This window comes from Antechinus flavipes, chromosome 1, assembly GCF_016432865.1.
Source record: "Antechinus flavipes isolate AdamAnt ecotype Samford, QLD, Australia chromosome 1, AdamAnt_v2, whole genome shotgun sequence".
Classification (NCBI taxonomy): domain Eukaryota; kingdom Metazoa; phylum Chordata; class Mammalia; order Dasyuromorphia; family Dasyuridae; genus Antechinus; species Antechinus flavipes.
The window spans coordinates 220,276,602-220,300,050 of record NC_067398.1 but is presented as its reverse complement, the minus strand read 5'-3'; positions in this window follow the sequence as shown (position 1 = coordinate 220,300,050).

Here is a 23,449-nt window from a genome sequence, read left to right as displayed (position 1 = left end):
GAAGTACAAAGATACACATAGGGTAAAGATAAGAGGCTGCAGCAGAATGTTAAGTGTAAAATCCTCACAACCAAATGCAGAAAAGCAGAAATAGCAAACATATCTATTTCCGATTAAATTCAATAAAAATTGATTAATTTTGGACATTGAAAAGAGGATTAAAATACATTTAAAATTAAACTATTTAATCCTAAATACAACTTGGACAAAAAATCATATAAACAATCAATAATTTCATTTAAAATAATGATAACAGTGAGAAAACACACCAAAAAAAAAAATGGGATATAGCCAAAGTGACACTTAGGGAAAACTTATATCTCTAATTGCTTATTTCAATAAAATGGAGCAAAAAGGCAGATTAATGAATTGGGAATAAATTAATTTAAAATTAAATAAAAAAATAGAAAAAACACATTAAAAACTTACAACTAAATGCCAAATTAGAAATAATGAAAAATCAAAAAAAAAATTAATAAAATTGAAAGTAAGAAAAACAATAAACTAATGAATAAAATTATAAAGTGGTTTTATAAAAAAACAAAATAAATAAATCATTAGCTAATTAGATTTTTAAAAGTTAAGAACACTAAATAACTAATATCAAACATCAAAGGAGTGAATTAGCAACCAAAGAAAAGCAAATCAAGACAATTGTTTGGAACTACTTGGCCTGTTTACATGCCAATGAATTTGAAAATCTAAATGGAATGGATGAATATCCACAAAATAAAAAAAAAAATATTACTTAGTTTAACACAAGAAGAAACAAAATTCTTAATCTAATCTTAGAAAAAAAAATCAAGCCAACAATAAACTTCCTTGGGCGGTGACAGGTGGAGGGGAAACAAGAGCACATGGACATACAAGCAAGTTCTACCAAACATTTAAAGAATAGTTAGTCCTAATACAACATGAAGTGTATGGGAAAATAGGCAAAGAAGGAGTCATACAAAATTTATTTTACTAGACAAATATGGTGTTAATATACAAACCAGAAAGAGCCAGAACAAAGACAATTACAGAACAATTTCCATATTAAATATTAGTGCAAAACAAATTAGCCAAAATGCCAAAAAAGAGATTAAAGAAATGTATCATAAAGATCATATATTGCAAGTAGGTGGAATTTATACTAGGAGTCCAGGATTGGTTCACTATTAAGAAAACTAGCAGTATGATTAATCCTATCAATAACAAAACCAACAGAAATAATATGATTATCTCGATAGATACAGAAAAAAGCCATTGATGAAACATATTACTTATTCTTGTTAAAAACACTTGTAAACACAGAAATAAATGGAGTTTACCTTAAAATGAGAAATAATATTTATCTAAAACTATCAGTAAGCATTTTATATAATAGGCATAAGCTAGAAGCCCACCCAGTAAGATCAGGAGTAAAATAAGGATACCCATCATCAACACTATTATTTAATGTTATATTAAATATATTAGTTATATAAAAGAAAGGGGAAAAAATAATGGCATCACCATAAGCAATGAGGAAACAAAAGTATCACTCTTTGCAAATGCTATATTGTTATTTTTTAAATTCTTATAAAATCAACTAAAAAGCTACTTGAAATTATTAACTTTTGCAAAGTTGTTAGGTAGAAAATAAGCCTACATAAATCATTAGCACATCTATATATTTACCAAAAGATTCAGCCAGAAATAGAAAGAGAAATTTCATTTGGAATAAATGTAAATTATTTAAAATGCTTGGGAATCTACCTACCAAGACAAACACAGTAATTAAAGGAACCCAATTGTAAAACACTTTGCACACAAATAAAGTCAGATATAAACAACAAGAAAAATGAGTGGGTCAAACTCCCCCATAAGAAAAATGACAATTCTATTTAAAGCAATCTATGTATACAATACCATACCTATCAAAGTGTTAAAAATATTTCATAGAGATCATCTGGGAAAACAGAAGCTCAAGAATTTCAAGGGAATTAATGACAAATATAAAAAAGGTCTAGACATAGCATATCTCAAATTGTAGTATAAAAAAAAAAGAATCTGGTATGGGCTAATAGAAAGACAGTAGAATAGATTAGCAATTACAGTATAATAAATAACAATAGTAATCTAGGCTATGGTAATCCCAAATATCCATTTTTTTTTAAAAAAAACCTTATTTGACAAAAATAATAGAAAAACTGGACAACAGTGTGGCAAAATGATTTTATAACATCTCACATAACATATCAATATAAAGTCAAAATGGGTACATGAACTACACATAAAAGGTAATAACATAGGCAAAATAATAAAGCATAGAATAGTTTATCTCTCAGTTTCATGGATAAAGGAAGAAGTTAGGACCTAGAAGATATAGGAACACAAAAATGTAAAATATATCATTTTGAATATATAAAATTAGAAAAGTTCTTTCTTTCTTTCTTTTTTTCTTTCTTTCTTTCTTTCTGTACAGCAAAGTAACTTAGGACATGTATACTTATATTGTATTTAATTTATATTTTAACATATTTAACACATATTGGTCAATCTACCATCAGAGGGAGGGGATAGGGGGAAGGAAGGGGAAAATTGGAACAAAAAGTTTGGCAATTGTCAATGCTGTAAAATTACCCATGCATATAACTTGTAAATAAAAAGCTATAATAATTAAAAAAAAAAGAAAAGAAAAAAGAAACATCTCATTCCAAATCACTCTATCTGATCACACTTACCACTCAATTTTTGATAGTTCCTGTGGAACTGTTTAGAGAATAGATCTGAAATCCAGGGACATTTATTCTTCACCTCTTTCAAAGAGATTGATCAAATCTTTCTAGTTTTTTGAGTTATTCCTCAACAACTTTTTTCTACTCTCCCCCACCTCACCCACACATGTCCAATTCATGGATGGCTGATAGGTAGGACTGAAATCCAAGGAAATTTCTGCCTTTTCCTCTTTTATGTGTTGAAGGTCAAGCTGACCTTTACCAGTTATTTGAGAAATCTAAACTATTTTTCTCTCCTATCCTCTTCCATTTCCTTTCACAGCTCAGGTCCTAACTGTCCATGTAGAACTGTTTGGAAGAAAAATATGGAGTTTACAGAAATTTATAGTCTGCCTCTTTCAGGAGGAATGGTTGAATCTTTCTAATGTTTTGAGCTACCTCCCTCCTTAACACCTCTCCACTTCCTAACTTCCATCCTCTTCAATGTAGTAAAAATTTTAATTGGCCTGGGGGAGGTGGTTGAATGGTAGGCCTGAAGTCCAAGGAAATTTTCCCTTCTTTTCTTTCAAGTGTTGGAGACTTAAACGAATTTTACCAATCTTTGAATCATCTACCTCCTTAAAACAACTATTTCCCATCTTATTTCCCCTCTTATTATGAGCTTTCTGTAGGATGATACGGAATTCCATTTCTAATTGTCCCTGTAAGACTAAGTAAATTTCTGACCTGGAATTCAAATAATTCCCCCCTCTCATTCTTCGGTTGTTTGAATATTTTTTAAACCTTTTATTTATTTATTATAATAGATATTGCTTTATGAATCAGGTTGGGGAAGGAAAATCAGAGTAAAAGGGAAAAACTATGGGAGAAGTAAAAAAAAAAAAAAAGAAAAGAAAAGAAAAAAGTAGTGAACACAGCATATGTTGATTTACATTCATTCTCCTTTGTTCTTTTTCAGGATGCAGATGACATTTTCTTATTTTTTTAATTGAAGATTTTTTTTTCAAAACATATGCAGATAATTTTTTAACATTGACTTTTGAAAAACCTTGTATTCAGATTATCCCCACTTTCCCTTACCCCCTCTTCTAGATAGCATGTAATCCAATATATGTTAAACATGGTAAAAAAATATGTTAAATCCAAAATAGACATACATATTTATAACATTATCTTGCTGTATAAGAAAAGTCAGATCAAAAAGAAAAAATAAATAAATAAGAAGGAAAATAAAATTCAAGCAAACCACAACAAAGAGTGAAATGCTATGTTATAATCCATCTTCAGATTCCACAGTCCTCTTTCTGAATGTAGATGGCTCTCATCATCACAAGATCTTTGGAACAGGCCTGAATTATTTCATTGTTAAAAAGAGCCAGGTCCATCAGAACTGATCATTGTATAATCTTGCTGTTTCTGTGCAGAATGATCTCCTGGTTCTGCTCATTTCACTTAGCATCAGTTCATGTAAATCTTTCCAGGCTTCTCTAAAATCATACTACTGATCATTTCTTATATACCAAAGATAGCTTAAAGGAGCAAAAGGGACTCACATGTGCAAAAATGTTTGTGGCAGTCCTTTTTGTAATGGAAAGAAACTGGAAACTGAGTAGATGCCCATCAATTAGAGAACTATTGAATAAGTTATGGAAGATGATATCTTATGTCCAAAGTCTATTGGCATTGCTTGGAAGCACTCAACCACTGAGAAGAATGAAGTGTTTTGTAGTTGATCATCTCACATTCTTGCTGTTATTGTGTACAATGAATCTCTGGTTCTGATTGTTTCACTCAGCTTCCGTTCATGTAAATCTTCCTAGGCCTTTCTAAAATCATCTTGTTCATCATTTTTCATAGCACAATAATATTCCATTACCTTCAAATACCACAACTTGTTCAGCCATTCCCTAAATGGTTGGCAATCACTAATTTTCCAATTCTTTGCTATCACAAAAAGAGCTGCTAGAAACATTTTTGCACTTGCGGATCTTTTTTCGTCCTTTATGATTTTTTTAGGATATAGACCCAGTAATGGTACTGCTGAATTAAAGGGTATACACAGTTTTATAGCTTATTGTACATAGTTCCAAATTGCTCTCCAGAATAGTTGGATCATTTCACAATTCCATTAACACTGCATTAATTAGTGCCTCGATTTTCTCACATCCTTCTAACGTATCATTAACTTTTCCTGTCACCTTAGACAATCTGAAAGCTGTGAGGTGGTATCTCAGAGTTGTTTAATTTGCATTTCTATAATCAATGGTGTTTTAGAGCATTTTTTCATAGAATTATACATGACTTTAATTTTATCAACTAAAAATTGTTCATATCCTTTGATCATTTATCAATTTATTATCAATATATTTATTAATTAATAATAATTAATTACAAACAAGAATTACTTGTATTCTTATAAATTTGACACAGTTCTTTATATATATTAGAAATGAGTCATTTAACAGAAATACTGGCTGTAAAGATTTTTACCAAGCTTTGTACTTTCCTTTTAAACTTGTTTGTGCTAGTTTTGTTTGTACAAAAAATTTTAATTTAATGTAATCAAAGATGTCCATTTTACCTTTCATATTCTCTAGTTCTTCTTTGTTCATAAAATCCTCTTTTTAAAAAAGATCTGATAGGTAAATTATTCCTAGTTGTCCTAATTTGTTTATGTTATTGTCCTTTATGCATAATCATCCATTTTGACCTTATTTTGATATATCATATGCCAAGTTTCTGACACATAATTTTCCAATTTTTGCAACAATTTTTGTAAAGCAGTGAATTCTCATTCTAGAAGATGAGGTTTGGGGGTTTATCAAATATTACAATAGGCATTGATTATTGTGTTGTTTGTATCTAATCTGTTTCACTGATTGACCATTCTATTTCTTAGCCAGTACCAAGTAGTTTTGATGTCTGTTGCTTTATAATACAGTTTTGTGCTTGGTTTTGCTAAGCCAGCATTCTTTGTATTTTTTTTTTCATTAATCTACTTCATATTCTTGACCTTTTGTACTTCCAGAAGGTTTTTGTTATTATTTTTTACAATTCTATAAAATATTTTTGGCAGTTTGATTGGTATGACGTGGAACAAGTAAACCAATTTAGGCAGAATTGTCATTTTTGTTATTTTTGTTTGGCATAGCCATGGATAGTTAATATTTTTCCAATTGTTTAGGTCTGAATTTATTTGTGTGAGAAATGTTTTGCAATTGTGTCCATGTAGTATTTGGGTTTGTCTTGACAGACAGTCCCCTACATATTTTATATTATCTACAGTAATTTTAACTGGAATTTTTCCTTCTAGATCTTGCTATTGGTAATATATAGAAATGCTAGGATTTTGTAAGTATATCATCATAACATCTACAAAAAATGATACTTTTACTTCCCTCATTGCCTATTCTAACTCCTTTAACTTTTTTTTTCTATTCTTATTGCTAAAGTCAACATTCCAACTACAATATGCAATAATATCTAATAATAATTCACCCCAATCTTATTGGGAATGCTTCCAGGTTCTCTCCATTAGAAACAATACTTGTGAGTTTTAGATAGATACTACTTTTTATTTTATTGAGAACTCCTTTTATTTCTATGTTGTCTAGGGTTTTTTTTTTTTTTTTTAATAGCCTTTTATTTACAGGTTATATGTATGGGTAACTTTACATCATTGACAATTGCCAAACCTCTTGTTCCAATTTTTCCCTTCCTTCCCCCCAACCTCCTCCCCCCTCACTCCACCCCCTCCCCCAGATGGCAGGATGACCAGTAGATGTTAAATATATTAAAATATAAATTAGATACACAATAAGTATACATGACCAAACTGTTATTTTGCTGTACAAAAAGAATCGGATTTTGAAATATTGTACAATTAGCCTGTGAAGGAAATTAAAAAATGCAGGTGAGCCAAAAGTATAGGGATTGGGAATTCAATGCAATGGTACTTATTCATCTCCCAAAGTTCTTTCACTGGGCATAGCTGGTTCAATTCATTATTGCTCCATTGGAATTGATTTGGTTCATCTCATTGCAGGATGGCCAGGTCCATCAGAATTGATCATCATATAGTATTGTTGTCGAAGTATATAATGGTCTCCTGGCCCTGCCTGTTTCACTCAGCATCAGTTCATGTAAGTCTCTCCAGGCCTTTCTGAAATCATCCTATTGGTCATTTCTTACCGAACAATAATCTTCCATATTATTCATATACCACAATTTATTCAGCCATTCTCCTATTGATAGGCATCCACTGAGTTTCCAGTTTCTGGCCACTACAAAGAGGGCTGCCACAAACATTCATGCACATACAGATCCCTTTCCCTTCTTTATGATCTCTTTGGGATATAAGCCCAGTAGTAACACTGCTGGATCAAAGGGTATGCACAGTTTGATAACTTTTCGAGCATAGTTCCAAATTGCTCTCCAGAATGGTTGGATGTATTCACAATTCCACCAAAAATGTATTAGTGTCCCTGTTTTCCCACATCCCCTCCAACATTCCATATTATCTTTCCCTGTCACTCTAGCCAGTCTGACAGGTGTGTAGTGGTATCTCAGAATTGTCTTAATTTGCATTTCTCTGATTATAATGACTTGGAGCATCTTTTCATATGGCTAGAAATAGTTTTAATTTCTTCATCTGAGAATTATCTGTTCATATCCTTTGACCATTTATCAATTGGAGAATGGCTTCATTTCTTATAAATTAGAGTCAATTCTCTATATATTTTGGAAATAAGGCTTTTATCAGAACCTTTGATTGTAAAAATATTTTTCCAGTTTATTGTTTCTCTTCTAATCTTGTCTGCATTGGTTTTGTTTCTATAAAACTTTTCAATTTGATATAATCAAAATTTTCTACTTTGTGGTCAATAGTGATCTCTAGTTCTTCTTTGGTCATAAATTCCTTCCTCTTCCACAGGTCTGAGAGGTAAACTATCCTGTGTTCCTCTAATTTATTTATAATCTCATTCTTTATGCCTAGGTCATGAACTCATTTTGACCTTATCTTGGTGTATGGTGTTAAGTGTGGGTCAATGCCTAGTTTCTGCCATACTAGTTTCCAATTTTCCCAGCAATATTTGTCAAACAGTAAGACCTTATCCCAAAAGCTGCGGTCTTTGGATTTGTCAACACTAGGTTGCTATAGTTATTGGCTGTTTTGACCTTTGAACCTAACCTATTCCACTGATAAACTAATCTATTCCTTAGCCAGTACCAAATGGTTTTGGTAACTGCTGCTCTATTATATAATTTTAGATCTGGTACACTAGGCCCCCTTCATTTGATTTTTTTTTTCATTAATTCCCTTGAAATTCTTGACCTTTTGTTTTTCCATATGAATTTTGTTGTTATTTTTTCTAGATCATTAAAAAAAGTTTTTGGAAGTCTGACTGATATAGTGCTAAACAAATAGATTAGTTTAGGTAGTATTGTTATCTTTATTATATTTGCTCGCCCTATCCAAGAGCATTTAATATTTTTCCAATTGGTTAGATCAGACTTAATTTGTGTGAAAAGTGTTTTGTAGTTTTGCTCATAAAGTTTCTGATTTTCCCTTGGCAGATAGATTCCTAAGTATTTTATACTATCAGTAGTTACTTTAAATGGAATTTCTCTTTGTAACTCTGACTGCTGGATTTTGTTAGTGATATATAAAAATGCTGATGATTTTTGTGGGTTTATTTTGTATCCTGCAACTTTACTAAAGTTGTGGATTTTTTCTAATAAGTTTTTAGTAGAATCTCTGGGGTTTTCTAAGTATACCATCATATCATCAGCAAAGGGTGATAATTTGGTTTCCTCATTGCCTACTCTAATTTCTTTAATCTCTTTCTCAACTCCTATTGCCAAAGCTAGCATTTCTAATACAATATTGAATAGTAGTGGTGATAGTGGGCAACCTTTTTCACTCCCGATCTTATTGGGAATGATTGCAGTTTTTCCCCATTACATATGATGCTTACTGATGGTTTTAAATAGATGCTGCTGATTATTTTAAGCAAAAGTCCATTTATTCCTATACTCTCAAATGTTTTTAATAGGAATGAGTGTTGGATTTTATCAAATGCTTTTTCTGCATCTATTGCATATGGTTTTTGTTAATTTGGTTATTAATATGGCCAATTATATTGATAGTTTTTCTAATATTGAACCAATCCTGAATTCCTGGAATAAATCCTTCTTAATCATAATGTATTACTCTGGGGATGATTTTCTGTAGTCTTTTTGCTAATATCTTATTTAAGATTTTAGCATCAATATTCATTAGGGAGATTGATCTATAATTTTCTTTCTCTGTTTTCAACCTACCTGGTTTAGATATCAGTACCACGTCTGTGTCATAAAAGGAATTTGGTAGGACTCCTTCATTCCCTATTTTATTAAATAATTTATATAGCATTGGGGCCAATTGTTCTTTAAATGTTTGGTAGAATTCCCATGTAAATCCATCTGGTCCTGGGGATTTTTTCTTAGGGATTTGATTCATAGCTTGTTCTATTTCTTTTTCTGAAATGGGACAATTCAAGCAATTTACTTCCTCCTCTGTTAATCTGGGAAGTCTATATTTTTGGAGGTAGTCATCCATTTCATTTAGGTTCTGTCTATTGTTTTTAAAAGGAATCAGTGCTATATTTTGTCAAAAGTTTTTTCTACATTTACTGATATCATCATATGATTCCTGTTTTTTTTTTTTATTTTTTTTTTTTTATTGATATGATCATTTATGGCAATAGATCTCCTGATATTGAATCAGCCCTGCATTCCTGGTGTAAATCCCACTTGGTCATAATGTATTATACTTCTGATAAATTGCTTTAGTCTCATTGCTAATATTTTATTTAAAATTTTTGCATAAATATTCATTAGAAAGATTGGTCTGTAATTTTCTTTCTCTATTTTGGCTCTTCCTGGTTCAGGTATCAGTACCATATTTGTGTCATAGAAGAAAATTGGCAAGACTTCTTTTGTACTTATTTTTTCTAAATAGTTTACATAGTATTGGAATTAGTTGTTCTTTAAATGTTTGGTAGAATTCACTTGTGAATCCATTTAGCTCTGGAGATTTTTTCTTAAGCAATTCATTAATGACTTGTTCAATTTATTTTTTCTAAAATGGGACTATTTAAGTAATTTATTCCCTCTTCTGCTAACCTGGATAATTTACATTTTTGTAAACATTCATTCATTTCAGCCAGATTGTTTCATTTGCTGCCATACATTTGGGCAAAATACATACAAATTATTGCTTTAATTTCTTTTTTATTGGTGGTACGTTCACCCATTTCATTCTTGATGCTGATGATTTGGTTTCTTTCTTTCCTTTTTTCTAATTAACCAGAGGTTTATGTATTTTCTTGTTTTTTTCATAAAAATAAGTCTTAGTTTTTTACTTATTAGTTCAATAATTTTCTTAGTTTCTATTTTATTAATCTCTCCTTTGAGTTTCAGTTTTTCTAAATTTGGTATTTGGGAGTTTTTAGTTTTTTCTTTTTCTAACTTTTTAGTTGCATGCCTAATTCATGTATTTTTCTCTTTCTCTAATTTATTCATTTAGCTATTTAGAAATACAAAAAATTTCTGCTAAGAACTGCTTTGGCTACATCCCATAGGTTCTGGTATGTTGTTTCATTATTGTCATTCTCTTGAATAAAATTGTGGATTGTTTCTGGGATTTGTTGTTTGACCCACTTGTTCTTTAGAATTGGATTATTTAGTTTTTGATTGGCTTTTAGTCTATCTTTTCCTGCTTGTTTATTGTATATAATTTTTTTATTGCATTGTGGCCTAAAAAGGAAATATTTACTATTTCTGTTTCTCTGAATTTGATTTTGAGGTTTCTGTGCCCTAATATATGGTCAGTTTTTAGTTAGGTACTATGTACTGCAGAGAAAAAAACAAACAAACAAACATGTATTCCTTTCTCTCCCTATTTAATTTTCTCCAGAGGTCTATCATATTTAGAGTTTTTAGGATTATATTTCTAGGATCTTCTCTATTTTCCTTTTTCTTTATCTTGTAGTTAAATTTGTCTGATTCTGAGAGGGAAAGGTTGAGCTTCCCCACTAGAATAGTTTTGCTATTTCTTCCTTTAACTGGCTTAAAATTTTCTCTAGGAATTTGCCTGCTCTATCACGTGGTGAATATACATTTAGTATCATTATTACTACATTAGTTATGGTACCCTTTATCAAGAAGTACTTTCCTCACTTATCTCTTTTAATAAGATCTAATTTTTACTTTTGCTTTATCTGAGATCAGAATTGCTGCCCAAGCTTTTTTTCTTTTTTTTTTTTTACTTTAGCTGAACCATATTAAATTCTGTTCCATTCTTTTATCTTTACTAGTATGTGTTTCTGTGTCAAAAGTGTTTCTTGTAAACAACACACTGTTGAATTTTAATTAATCCACTCTGCTATTTGCTTCTATTATATTGAAGAGTTCACCCCATTCAGTTAAAATTAATAGTTTAGTATTTCCCTCCATCTTGCTTTCTTCCCTATATATTCTTTATTCTCTCTTTCTATCCAGTTGTTAGTAGTGTTATTTTACTCACTCCACCCACTGCCTTATATCCTATCATCCCTCCCCTCTTCTCTTACCTTTTCCCCTAGTGTTTCTGTCCTTTATCCTGTCCCTTCCTTTTCTTTTTTTTTAAAATAACTTTTTATTGACAAAACCTAGGCCAGTGTAATTTTTTACATTATCCCTTGCACTCACTTCTGTTCTGATTTTCCCCCTCCTTCCCTCCACCCCCTCCCCCAGATAGCAAGCAGTCCTATACATGTTAAATAGATAACAGTATATCTTAGTTACAATATATGTGTGCAGAACCAAATAGTTCTCTTATTGCACAGGGAGAATTGGATTCAGAAAGTAAAAATAACCCCGGGAAGAAAAACAAAAATGCAAACAGTTTACATTCATTTCCCAGTGTTCTTTCTTTGGGTCCTCCCTTTTCTTTATGCTTTCTCCTCCTACTTCTTTTTTTAAAAAAATTCTATACCCAACTGAATGATCAATTATTTCTTCTTAGAGTCAGAATTGATGAGATCAATCTTCAGCTAATGCTCATTCCTCTCCCTACTTTTCCTAGATTGTAATAGGTCCTTTGTGCCTTTTCATTTGAACTAATTCCAGTACAGACCTTTTTGCATCCCTTAATGTCTTTTTCTTTGATGTCATTACATCAGAGTCCATTTACAACCACATCCTCAGTCCATGAGATGCCCTCTTCTGATTGCTCCAGTGACAATACAGTTGTCAAGAGTTACAGATCTAGTTTTCCCATCTAGGAAAGTAAACAGTTTAACCTCTAAATAATATATATATTTCCCCTATTTACCTTTCTGTGTTTCTCTTAGGTCTTCTGTTTGTGGATTAAAATTTCTGCTTAGTTCTCTCTTTTTTTTTTTTTCAGTAGAAAGGATTGAAGGTCTCTTATTTCATTGAAGATCCATTGCCTCCTTGAAAGATGATGCTGAATCTTATTGGATATTTAATTCTTGGCTGTAACCTTAGGTAATTTGCCTTCTGAAATATGGTATTCCAAGTTTTCTGTTCCTTTATTGTAGAAGTTGCCAGTTCCTGAGCAATCCTGATTATTGCTCCTTGATATTGAATTCGTTTTATCTGGCAGTTTGCACTATATTTTCCTTGAGATTATAGTTTTGGAGTTTTGCAACAATGTTCCTTGGGATTTTCCTTGTGGGATCTCTTTCTGAAGGTAATCAATGACTTCTTTCAATGAGTATTCCTACTCTTTTCCAAGAGTATTGGCACCATTTTCCTAAATGATCCTGTATAGAATAGTATTATCCAGGCTTTGTTGTTGTTGTTGTTCATGGCCTTCAGGTGAGCCAATAATTTTAAAATTGTCTCTTCAGGATATATTTTATAGGTTGGCTGTTTTTTCCAATGAAGATTATCAAATTTTCTTCCATTTTTTCATTCTTTTCAGTTTGTTTCACTGACTCTTGCTGTCTCACAAAGCTATTATCTTCCATTTGCCCTGTTCTACTTTTTAATGCATGATTTTCTTCAGTTAGCTTTTATATTTCTTTTTTCCATTTGATTAGTTCTACTATTTAAGAAGTTGTTTCCTTAAATCAACTTTTTTCTTTCTTTTTCCAAGCTGTTGTCTCAGGCATACCCCTCATTTCCTTTCTCATTTTTTTTCCTTCTACTTCTCTTATTTGCTTTTTAAAGTCTTTTATGAGCACTTCAAAGAAGCTTTTTGGGGCTTTAGACTTATTTATGTCACTCTTTGAGTTTTCTTCTGTGGACATTCTGTCTTCTTCTGAGTTTGTGTTTTGGTCTGTCCTGTCACCATAGTAATTTTTTATGATCAAGATTCTTTTCTGTTTCTTATTCATTTTCTTTTCTTTTCTTTTAGTATTTCTGTGATGATTGCGCTAGCACCCCAGATACCTCAGAATCAGCTGGAGTCTGGATAAACAAAAGTCCTTAGTCTTTATTCCTGATCTTAGACATAGGATTGAACAGGATGGAAGCAGAATCTGCAACTGCATTCTCCCTTATCTGCTGCCAAAGAGTGACTCTGGCTAGTCTTACTCCACCCCCTAGTCCCTTTTACAATCCTCTGTATACACCAATTATTGAGCCAGCATGGATAGCAAAAAGGACCATTTTCCAAGCATATGCCCATAGAATATTGTCGAATCAGTAGTTAGCCTCAAGTGCTTGGCAGTCCTGACCTCAGTGCATCAACTCAATAGTTTCAATCCTCTACATATTTCCTCTTTTTTTTTTTTAACTTTTATGGTTGAACTCTGCTCCTGAAATAAAGGGGGCACTGTCCCCAGCTTCCTGTGCAGCTCTCAGCCTTGACTTTGAGCTCACTGTCCCCTTGTGTTTTCAAGGAGGTAGCTTTGCTTGCTCTGTTCAGGAAATAGTCTGGTTTCTCAGACTTTGCCTTTTGAGCTGGAACTGGAGGCTGCCCACCAGCTGTGCTCCTCTACTGAGTCAGGACTGAGGGCCTTATTTGTGATTTGCTGTGGTTAAGACCCTCTCATCTGCTTTCCCAGAGTCTGTCTAACTTGGGCTGAACACCCTTTCCACCCCAATGAGACTGCCCTTTCTTGAAATCCTTCTGTTCTTTCTTCAACTGGAGAGGATTTGATTCCATCAGACTCTTTCCAGATGTTTGGTTTCATGTGGTTTTTGAGGGAAAGGGGGAGAGCTGAAGCAGCTTCCTGACTTTACTCTGTCATCTTGGCTCCACTACTAGAACTATTGTTTTAAAGTTAATCAATCTTCTGAAACATTACACAGATGATGTGCCACATAAGATTGTGGGTTTCAAGCAGTCAGGCATTTTAGGTATCATCTAGTAAAAACCTCCTAATTTTACAGTGAAGAACTGGAGGCCCAAAGAGAGATGATTTGCTTAAGATCACACAACTAGTAGTGACAAAGTTAGGATAGGAAAAATAAATCCTATGACACTAACCCCATTATTCTTTCTAGTATATCATGCTGCCTCCAAAATAATAATAGTAATAATAACAATGTGCAAATAATGATTTTAACTTCCTAAAGAAGTATTTATTTATTATTTTACTTTTTGTAGTTTATTGTGCTGGAGTCATGACAATTTTCTGTAAGAGTAATTAGAAGCTGGCCTATTTTTGTAAATTTATTTGCAAGAGAGTATTTACATTAATTCAATTAATATTTAAATATAGAGTATTGATACTACTAATAACAGCTGATTTTTATAGTGAGTTATGGTCTGTAATATACATTATCTCATTTGAGTCTTTTTTTTTTAAATTCTCAATTTATGTCTTTGATAATTTTATTCTTCTAAAGGAACAGGAAGTAATAAGTAGAATTGCTATTCCAGATTTTTTCTTTTTTTTTTTTTTTAGTAACAGCATTATCCCATGCACTCACTTCTGTTCCGATTTTTCCCCTCCCTCACTCCACCCCCTCTCCCAGATGGCAAGCAGTCCTTTACATGTTAAATAGGTTACAGTATAACCTTGATACAATATATGTGTGCAGAACTGAACAATTTTCTTGTTGCACAGGGAGAATTGGATTCAGAAGGTATAAATAACCCGGGAAGAAAAACAAAAATGCAAGCAGTTTATATGCATTTCCCAGTGTTCTTTCTTTGGGTGTAGCTGCTTCTGTCCATCCTTAATCAACTGACACTGAATTAGCTTTCTTTATCGAAGAGATCCACTTCCATCAGAATTCATCCTCAAACAGTATCATTGTTGAGGTATATAATGATCTCCTGGTTCTGCTCATTTCACTTAGCATCAGTTCATGTAAGTCTCGCCAGTCCTCTCTGTATTCATCCTGCTGGTCATTCCTTACAGAACAATAATATTCCATAACATTCATATACCACAATTTACTCAACCATTCTCCAATTGATGGGCATCCATTCATTTTCCAGCTTCTAGCCACTACAAACAGGGCTGCCACAAACATTTTGGCACATACAAGTCCCTTTCCCTTCTTTAGTATCTCTTTGGGGTATAAGCCCAGTAAAAACACTGCTGGATCAAAGGGTATGCACAGTGTGATAACTTTTTGAGCATAGTCATTTGAGTCTTAAAACAAACTTATAAGATACATGTAACCAGCAATAACTTTATTTTTGTAGATTAATAAACAGATTTGAAAAGTTTGAATGTCTTGTCCAAAATGACCTATTTATAATGGTCAGAGACAGTATTCTAACCTAAGTCTTCCTGAACTAAGTCCGATCCTCTGACCACTCTAAAAGTATTATATTTAGCAGGACTTTTCCTTTTCCTATACAAAACTAATTTGTCTTGGTAAATTTGAAAGAATTTACACTCCAGCTATAGGGTTTTTCTATAAATAAGAATATTCTTGACTTTCTAGAAGTCTTTGTCTACTAAATAGCTTCCAGAAAAACCAAATGATTCCAGTCAGAGGCAACTGCAGGGCAAACAAAGGGCACAAAGTGAAACTTAATTGTTTGTTGGAACAGAAACTTATGTTGTTGATCTTGTATTTGGCATTTGCTTTGCTGGATCCTAGGCAAATAGTAGGTCTCAGGAAAGATTATCTTTTCATTTTCTCACAGGAACAGTTTAGCTTTCTCATTATTTTGCAGACATTAAAGAGAAAGGCCCAAAATACTAAGCTTTACTGAAGATCTTAGAAGCAACTTTTCTTTTAATTGTGCTTTCAAATAAAAGTTACATGTTTCTTGTAACCATATTTAAAATATGGAGGAAAGGTGCTGCAAACAAAGTTGAAGAAATTTTTGAAACTTTGAGAGTTGTTATACTTTGGCTTGTAGATTTTTCTTGATAATTCAAGTAATTGTGTAAAATTCTCCTACAAAAGTATTGTATTTTTTAAAAATTCTATCACTATATGTAACATTCATCAAACCATAATATCAAAGTTATGTTCTTCTTTTTTACTTTATTCTAGTGATAAAATACAAAACTCAATTAATAATATATGACATTCTTTTTGTATATAACTTTGAGTTGATGGCTTCTGAGATCTCTTCCAATTCTCAAATTCTGTAATTGTTTTAATTTCCACTACTGCACACTGGTCTTAGGAACATGCTAATATCCATGGTAATCAACATTAAAGTATTGTAAGACCCTGAATTAATTGCATACTAAATAACCAAAGACACTTTAGTTATATTCAATATAATTTGTATGTCCTATTAATCTTTTTAATTGAGAGGCAGCATGGCATAGTGTAGATAGCTGACCTTAAAAGATGACTTGTTCAAGTTCTGTCTCTGACATATTGGCCATGCTACTTTCACAAATTCATAATTTTCAGCATCTCACCCAACTTTTGAATATTATAAATTATACAACAGTTGTTGATTTGCATTGTTGGAAGGAATTTCATCATTAGGAATTTCCTTTAATGAAAGCATGGGTCTGAACCAAAATGTAAAAATGATTAAATTTTGTATTTTTTTATTAATTACATTCAGAGCTTTTATCTTACTGAATTTTATTAGATAATTGAATTTTCTATTGGAAAACTATAATTTCATTTTTCTATGTAACTTTTATACTCTTCCATCAGTTTATGCATTTAAAAATAATTAATGTAATTTTTTTCTTCCTGAAATTTTAATGAAAATTCAGTTTTTATTTTCTTTTGTTTATTGAAAGAGAATAAAATGAATATTTCTCTAAAACAAAATAAAGTAACCCTCTCTTATTTGTAAAATAGGGATAATAATAACACCTATCTCCCAGTGTTGTGAAGATCAAGTGAGATTATTGCAAAGTGTCTAATTCATAATAAATAATAGACATACATTAGATATATACATATACACATAGCATATGTATAATATATATGCACATATGCACACAAAGTTTTAGATATTACATTTTAAATGTGTGTGTCCTTGAGTTCATGCATATGCTAAAAAAAAAAAAAAAAAAAAAAAAAAATGGCACATTGCCAATATGAATTCCAGATTAAAATTAATGCATGATGATAATAATAATAAAAAAAACAACTGATAGTTTTGTGATAAGGGGCAGGCAGAAAATTAACCATATGTTATATTTCAGCTTTCAAATAGTGTAGGGTTTTTTAGTCATCTCAAATAGAATAGCACATTTTATTACATTATATATAAGGAAATCAGCACTAGCCTTGACTGACCATATGGGGATGGATTGTATAAAAAAAGTGGCATAAAATCAATGTTTATTGTTAAATAGCCTTTACTGTTAGTAAAACATTGATTTTTGTGTAGGCTTGAGTTCAATTATTTTAACTAAAGTTCTCTAAGTTTTCAATTGTTCAGAAACTTTTATGTTTTCTTGGCATTTTAGCCATTGGGGTTGTGATAGATGAACCTCAAAATGGTTGCAGTCTAACTTTGATGAAGATATGTTGTGAAAAGGAGATATGCTTTGGGAAATACTAGAGTGAAGTTTTGCATTTTAAAATTTATCCTCTTCTCCATTTTCATGATGTTCATACTCCTTGATGACTCAGCTCCAACCTAAGCACAGCTGTCAATTTATGCTACTAGCTTTTCCCTCAATTCTATTCCCCCAAAGCTCATACTTATTTATTGTCTTTCACAAAATCATTGTCTAGGCTTTTGGGCAATACAAGAGCATCTCCTCTTGAGGAGCAAATTAATGTCCTTAAGGAAAACCTTTCGCAAGTCCATTTTTAAATGAGATTTAAACAATTGGTTTTTAAGATTATGCTGTTTAAAGTCTTATTTTTTTCTTCTTAACTTGACAGCTATCAACACTTAGTGCAGGGGTGGGGGGGTGGGAGACCATAAGGTTGATATATCTCTATTTCAATAAGAATGTTTGACTTATTCAGTTCCATAGAGCAAAGTCCTCATTTCATAGAAAGGAAAAACTTCAAGAATTTCTCATTAGAGAAGCCATCCATCATAACTACTCCCACCACAGGGGAAGACAATAATACAACATATCTATTGTTTGCCAAATCCATGTTTTTGCTTCTTTTTGTACTCAATTTCACCTGAAATTGAATGAGTTTGGAACCTATGTGAATATGATCCAATGGCTATATTTCAATGCTTTTGTGAATTTATTTTTCTTACTGATCATCTTCCAGATAGCAACTCATCTATATTTTATCATTATATATAAATTTGATTTACATACTCTCATAAATCTATCTAAGATATTGAAGGTCTTCTCTATGTTTGCAAAGTTATTTAGCAGTGAAGCATATGAGTTATCTATTACCTCTTGCTCTTTCTGTCTAATGTATATCCTTTTCAAATAATGTATTTATATGGTGAAATTATTTATCTATGAGTGATTTTCAATATGTTGGTGTTATGGCCAGAACTCTAAACTTAAAACAAAGGATTCTTAAAAGGTACTAAGTCAGTGAAATTGATAGAGACAATGGTTATTTATTATGGTGCATAACAGTTCTCCAGTTCAGTACATGTACTTAGTACTTACTGTAGTTCTACAAGATTCACACCTTTGATAAGAGAGCATATAAGCTTGGACAAACTCAGCCAGAATCAGAACTACTCAAGATAGAGAAGTGGTGGCAGCTCTCCTCTTTTGCTTCCCCACTGAAACCAAGATTCAGAAGGCCTCCAAAAAACTAGCTGATCCCCAAGAGAAGGAGACAATAAAGGATTTGGAATTTAACCCCTGCTGACCTGAAATCAAGGCTGTCTCCAGAGACCCCGAGAAAATCTCAACAGAGAACATTACATTTTAGAGAGAATATTACAAGTTGGCATCTTATTTAATCTTCTATTGCCTTTTGGACCATTCATAATATGGACTTTTCAGATATTATAGTATTAACTTACCATAAAGTATATAGTATTATATAAAAAATATTAAAATTAAAGGCAAAGTTCAAGGACTTATGGGGGCCTTGATGGAGTAAGCAATAAATCACCACAACTCTTCCATATTCATCTCCAAATAATCATAAAATAGTACCCTCAAATAAATCCTTAGATACCAGAACCACTAAAAAAAATGGGGAAAATGTTTTGAGCCTAAAAAACTTGGAACATTAGCAAGAAATGTCTACGAGACTCAATTAAGAGGAGAGCACAATTCAGGCAGGAAAAATCTCAGCAGTCCATCCGCAAGTACCATCTCAGCAATCTGGCTTTATACCCTGAGACCCAGTATAGTGGAGAAGGCAGTCAGCACCATTAGAGTCACAATGAGCCCTAATATAATGGGCTGAGGCTTGAGTTGATATACTGAGGTCCCAAGCACGTGAGGCTAAATAGTAATTGGACCATATTCTGTTAATATATAAGCTTGGAGAAAGAATGGCCCCCGCCCACTCTTTGTGCAAGTCCTGATGTGTTGTACAGGAAATGATGATTTTGATGGGTGGAGGCAGGGGAATGTAAAGGGAAGTGGAATGAGAGATTGCTGGCTGGTGTCTTGACACAGCTGTTCGTATTGCTATTGCAACAGTCCTTCACCTCCAATGCCCCTCTGCTAGCTAGCTTCCTGTCTGCCATATTGCTATTGCAATTCTTCTTCACTTCTTCACTTCAATAAAGATTGAAGATTTTTCCCTTAACCTGAATTCCTGACTCCAGCTGATTTTATATACGCGGTCATCACACTTGACATTCAAGTGTGGGAACCAAGGACCCTACTTTCACTGAAGAAGTCTCCAGTGACCAGGAACTTAGGTGAATATTGTAATAGACAAATAAGTCTATTTCTTAAAGACTAAACTAGTAACCTTTTTTGGCTAAAATGGGACAGATGCTAGCTAAAGATTCTCCATCCCCCACACCAACCCTCCAACCCCCAACCCCACCCAGGAGTGGCACTATAGAAAGCCTGCTTAAGCTGATAGAAGATCAAGGGCTACTTATAACTTGGGAACAGACAGCTAGACTTCTTGGTACATTAAAACATACCTCCCCTTGGTTCTTATAGAAGGAACAAATCTCTCCAGATAACTTGACATTGATTGGTCAACAACTCTCCTCATTTTACAACAAAAATGGTCCTCATTCAATTTCCATTGAGACATTCTATTTATACAATATAATACAGTTGGCCTTAAGAAAGTATAAGTTCTAGAAGAAAAGGAAAAAACTCTAGGAATAGCCAAATGGAGAATCCTGAGATAAAGGAGGAAGACAAAGAACAGATTAATGACTATATCCCTACAGGGCATGGAGACTTAAGTGAGGCTCAAGGGTGTGGTGAATCTGAGGCAGCTTCAGCCCCACCTAAAGAGCAGGTAATTGACTCTCCTGGTCAACTCCACCCTCTGGGATGGAGGGAGGAGGGGTAGTGAGGGGAGCAGTGACAGCACCAGCACCTCCCCCCCAGCATCCAGCACCTCCCCCCCAGCATCCAGCTGCTTCTATGACTAGATTGCAAAAGGGATTAATTAAGGCCAAAGCCGAAGGGAGAAATATATTGGAATTTCAACACTACATTTTTCCTGTAATTCAACAGTTTAATTCTTCAGCACAAGAAAGTAGAAGATATGCTCCTTTTGATATAGAAATCCTCAAAGATATGAAAAAGGCTTGCACTCTTTATGGGGCTACATCAGCTTATGTTAAGATGTTATTACAGAATTTGGCTTTTGAAATCTTGACCCTTAATGATTGGAAATCTATAGCAAAGATATGCCTAGAACCTGGACAAAACTACTTGTGGCTTTCTGCATATACTGAGCTCTGTAGGATACAAGCCTAACAAAACAGTCAAAGTGGAGTTCATGCTACAATCACCTGTGACCTACTAATAGGTGTAGGTTCCTATGCAGATGTTGCAGTACAGATTAATTATTCTATAGCAGTATATGAGCAAATTGCTGCTAATGCTATCAAAGCGTGGGCTTCTCTCCACAATAAAGATGACAAGGCTGGGGCCTTCACAAAAATAACACAAGGGCCAAATGAACCCTTTGCTGACTTTGTGGGACATTTGCAGACAGCTATCACAAGAACAAATGGGAGAAGTACAATAACAGACATTTTGAAAAGGCAACTTGCTAAGGAAAATGCTAATGGGGTTTGCAGAAGAATTATACTAGGACTGCACAAGGATGCTCCTTCAGGGGAACTCATAAGACGCTGTGCCACAGTGGGTACAAATGCCTTTTATAGCCAGGCTATGATGCAGACGTCCCAATATCCCAACATGGGAAGACAGAGTCCCTCCTGGCAAGGGATTTCCAGAGAGACTCGTAGATGCTTTCAGTGTGGTAAAGTAGGGCATCTGAAAGCTCAATGTTGGTATAGAGACAGAATGAGAAAACAGGGTGGGAGAACAAGACCCAATACCCCATGTCCAAAATGCAACAGAGGCTTCCATTGGACCTCAGAATATAGACTGATTCAGGGAAACAGGATGAGGGGCCCAGCCCCAGGGCCTAAGGCAAAAAACACTTGGGGCATGATGGCAGACATGACCAATCAGCCAGAAAGCCATATGATGGGAAAAGGGGATTACACAATCAACCAGCCAGGAAGAAACCTGATGGGAGAGAGGAATTACAATTGGGGAGAATAGAGCTGTATGCAGCTAGGACAACTGAGATACCCCCTAAAGAGGTGAAATCTGTTCCTCTCCAGCTATGGATCCCTTGCCTCCAGGCACAGTAGGCTTGACCATTTCACTTTTTGTACGTCCACACACTGATGTGGGAAACTGGGGAATGTGTAGATAATATCCCAGTCACTAATACAGATAGACAATGTGTGACTTATCACCCAGGAGAAGTAGTTGCATCAGGTTACTGATACAGAATTCTAATAAGCAACCTGGTGATAGTCACCCAGATTCTGACTCCAGACCACAAAATCCAGAAATATACTGGACAGCAGCTCTAACAGCTGACTGACCTATGCTCACAATCTATATAAATGTCCTATCATTGGAAGGATTGGTAGACACAGGAGCAGATTGTACAGTCATTAGAGGTGCCAATTGGCCCAGTCACTGGCCAAAAATTAAAGTAGACACCTACATGTCTGGAGCAGGAGGATCAATAGCAGCTGAAGTTAGTGCTGCCTCTGTGAGATGGATTTTTGAATGCAAAACAGCAGTTTTTACTCCTTTTATAGTTGAAAAAATCCCCATCAATCTGTGGGGAAGAGACATTTTACAGCAATTAGGGTTAAAAATCAGTACTTTGGTTTTTTAAGCAGGTAGTTTAAGCTGCTGTTGAAGGCCTGCCAACACTTGCAGCTGTTCCTATCCAATGGAAAACTGATATACCAGTGTGGATAGAACAGTGGCCCTTAGGTAGTGATAAAATTCAAGCCTTATTAGATATAGTACAGGAGCAGCTTGAACAAGGGCACTTATAACCTTCTGGAAGTCCTTGGAATTCCCCAGTGTTCATTGTAAAAAAGAAATCTGGAAAATGGAGGATGCTCTCTGATTTAAGCAAAGTGAATGAACAGATGGAAACTATGGGAACTCTTCAGTGTGGACTTCCCTCTCCTACTCAATTGCCTAGAGAATGGCCTCTTTGGGTCATAGATATTAAGGATTGTTTCTATTCTATCCCTCTGGATAAGGAGGATATGAAAAGATTTGCCTTTTCAGTGCCCAGCGTTAACTTAGCTGAGCCTTATAAAAGATATGAATGGACAGTTTTGCCACAGGGAATGAAAAACAGCCCCACTATGTGTCAAATGTATGTTGCTGCTGCTCTTGCTCCAATAAATCACCACAACTCTTCCATATTCATCTCCAAATAATCATAAAATAGTACCCTCAAATAAATCCTTAGACACCAGAACCACTAAAAAATCCTTGGAAATATCAGTTTTTGCCACACAAGTCCTTCATCAAGGAGACAGTGGGTGAACGTCCTGGCACAACCAGAACAAAACCTTACTCCTTACCCAATGCTTGTGGCTAGAATTTTATTAAAGGCCATTAAGCGAGCAGTACAATTATCTGGGACAAGACCTGACAAGATATACACCTTTTACACCAATACACAAATTAATGTGTGCTGTGAGACCATCCCAGAATGGCAAATTTTATTAAGCATGGCTCCAAATTTTACACACGGGTCTCCATTAAAGATAACCAGACTTTTACATAATTGGCAATAGATTCTTGAAGAAAAAGTTTCTAAAGTTCCTCTTAAAGGACCAACTATCTTTACAGATGCATCCAAACACAATATTTGTGCTGTATACTCTCATGACTTAACTGTAAAGAGAGTAGTCAGTACTCCTCTTCAGT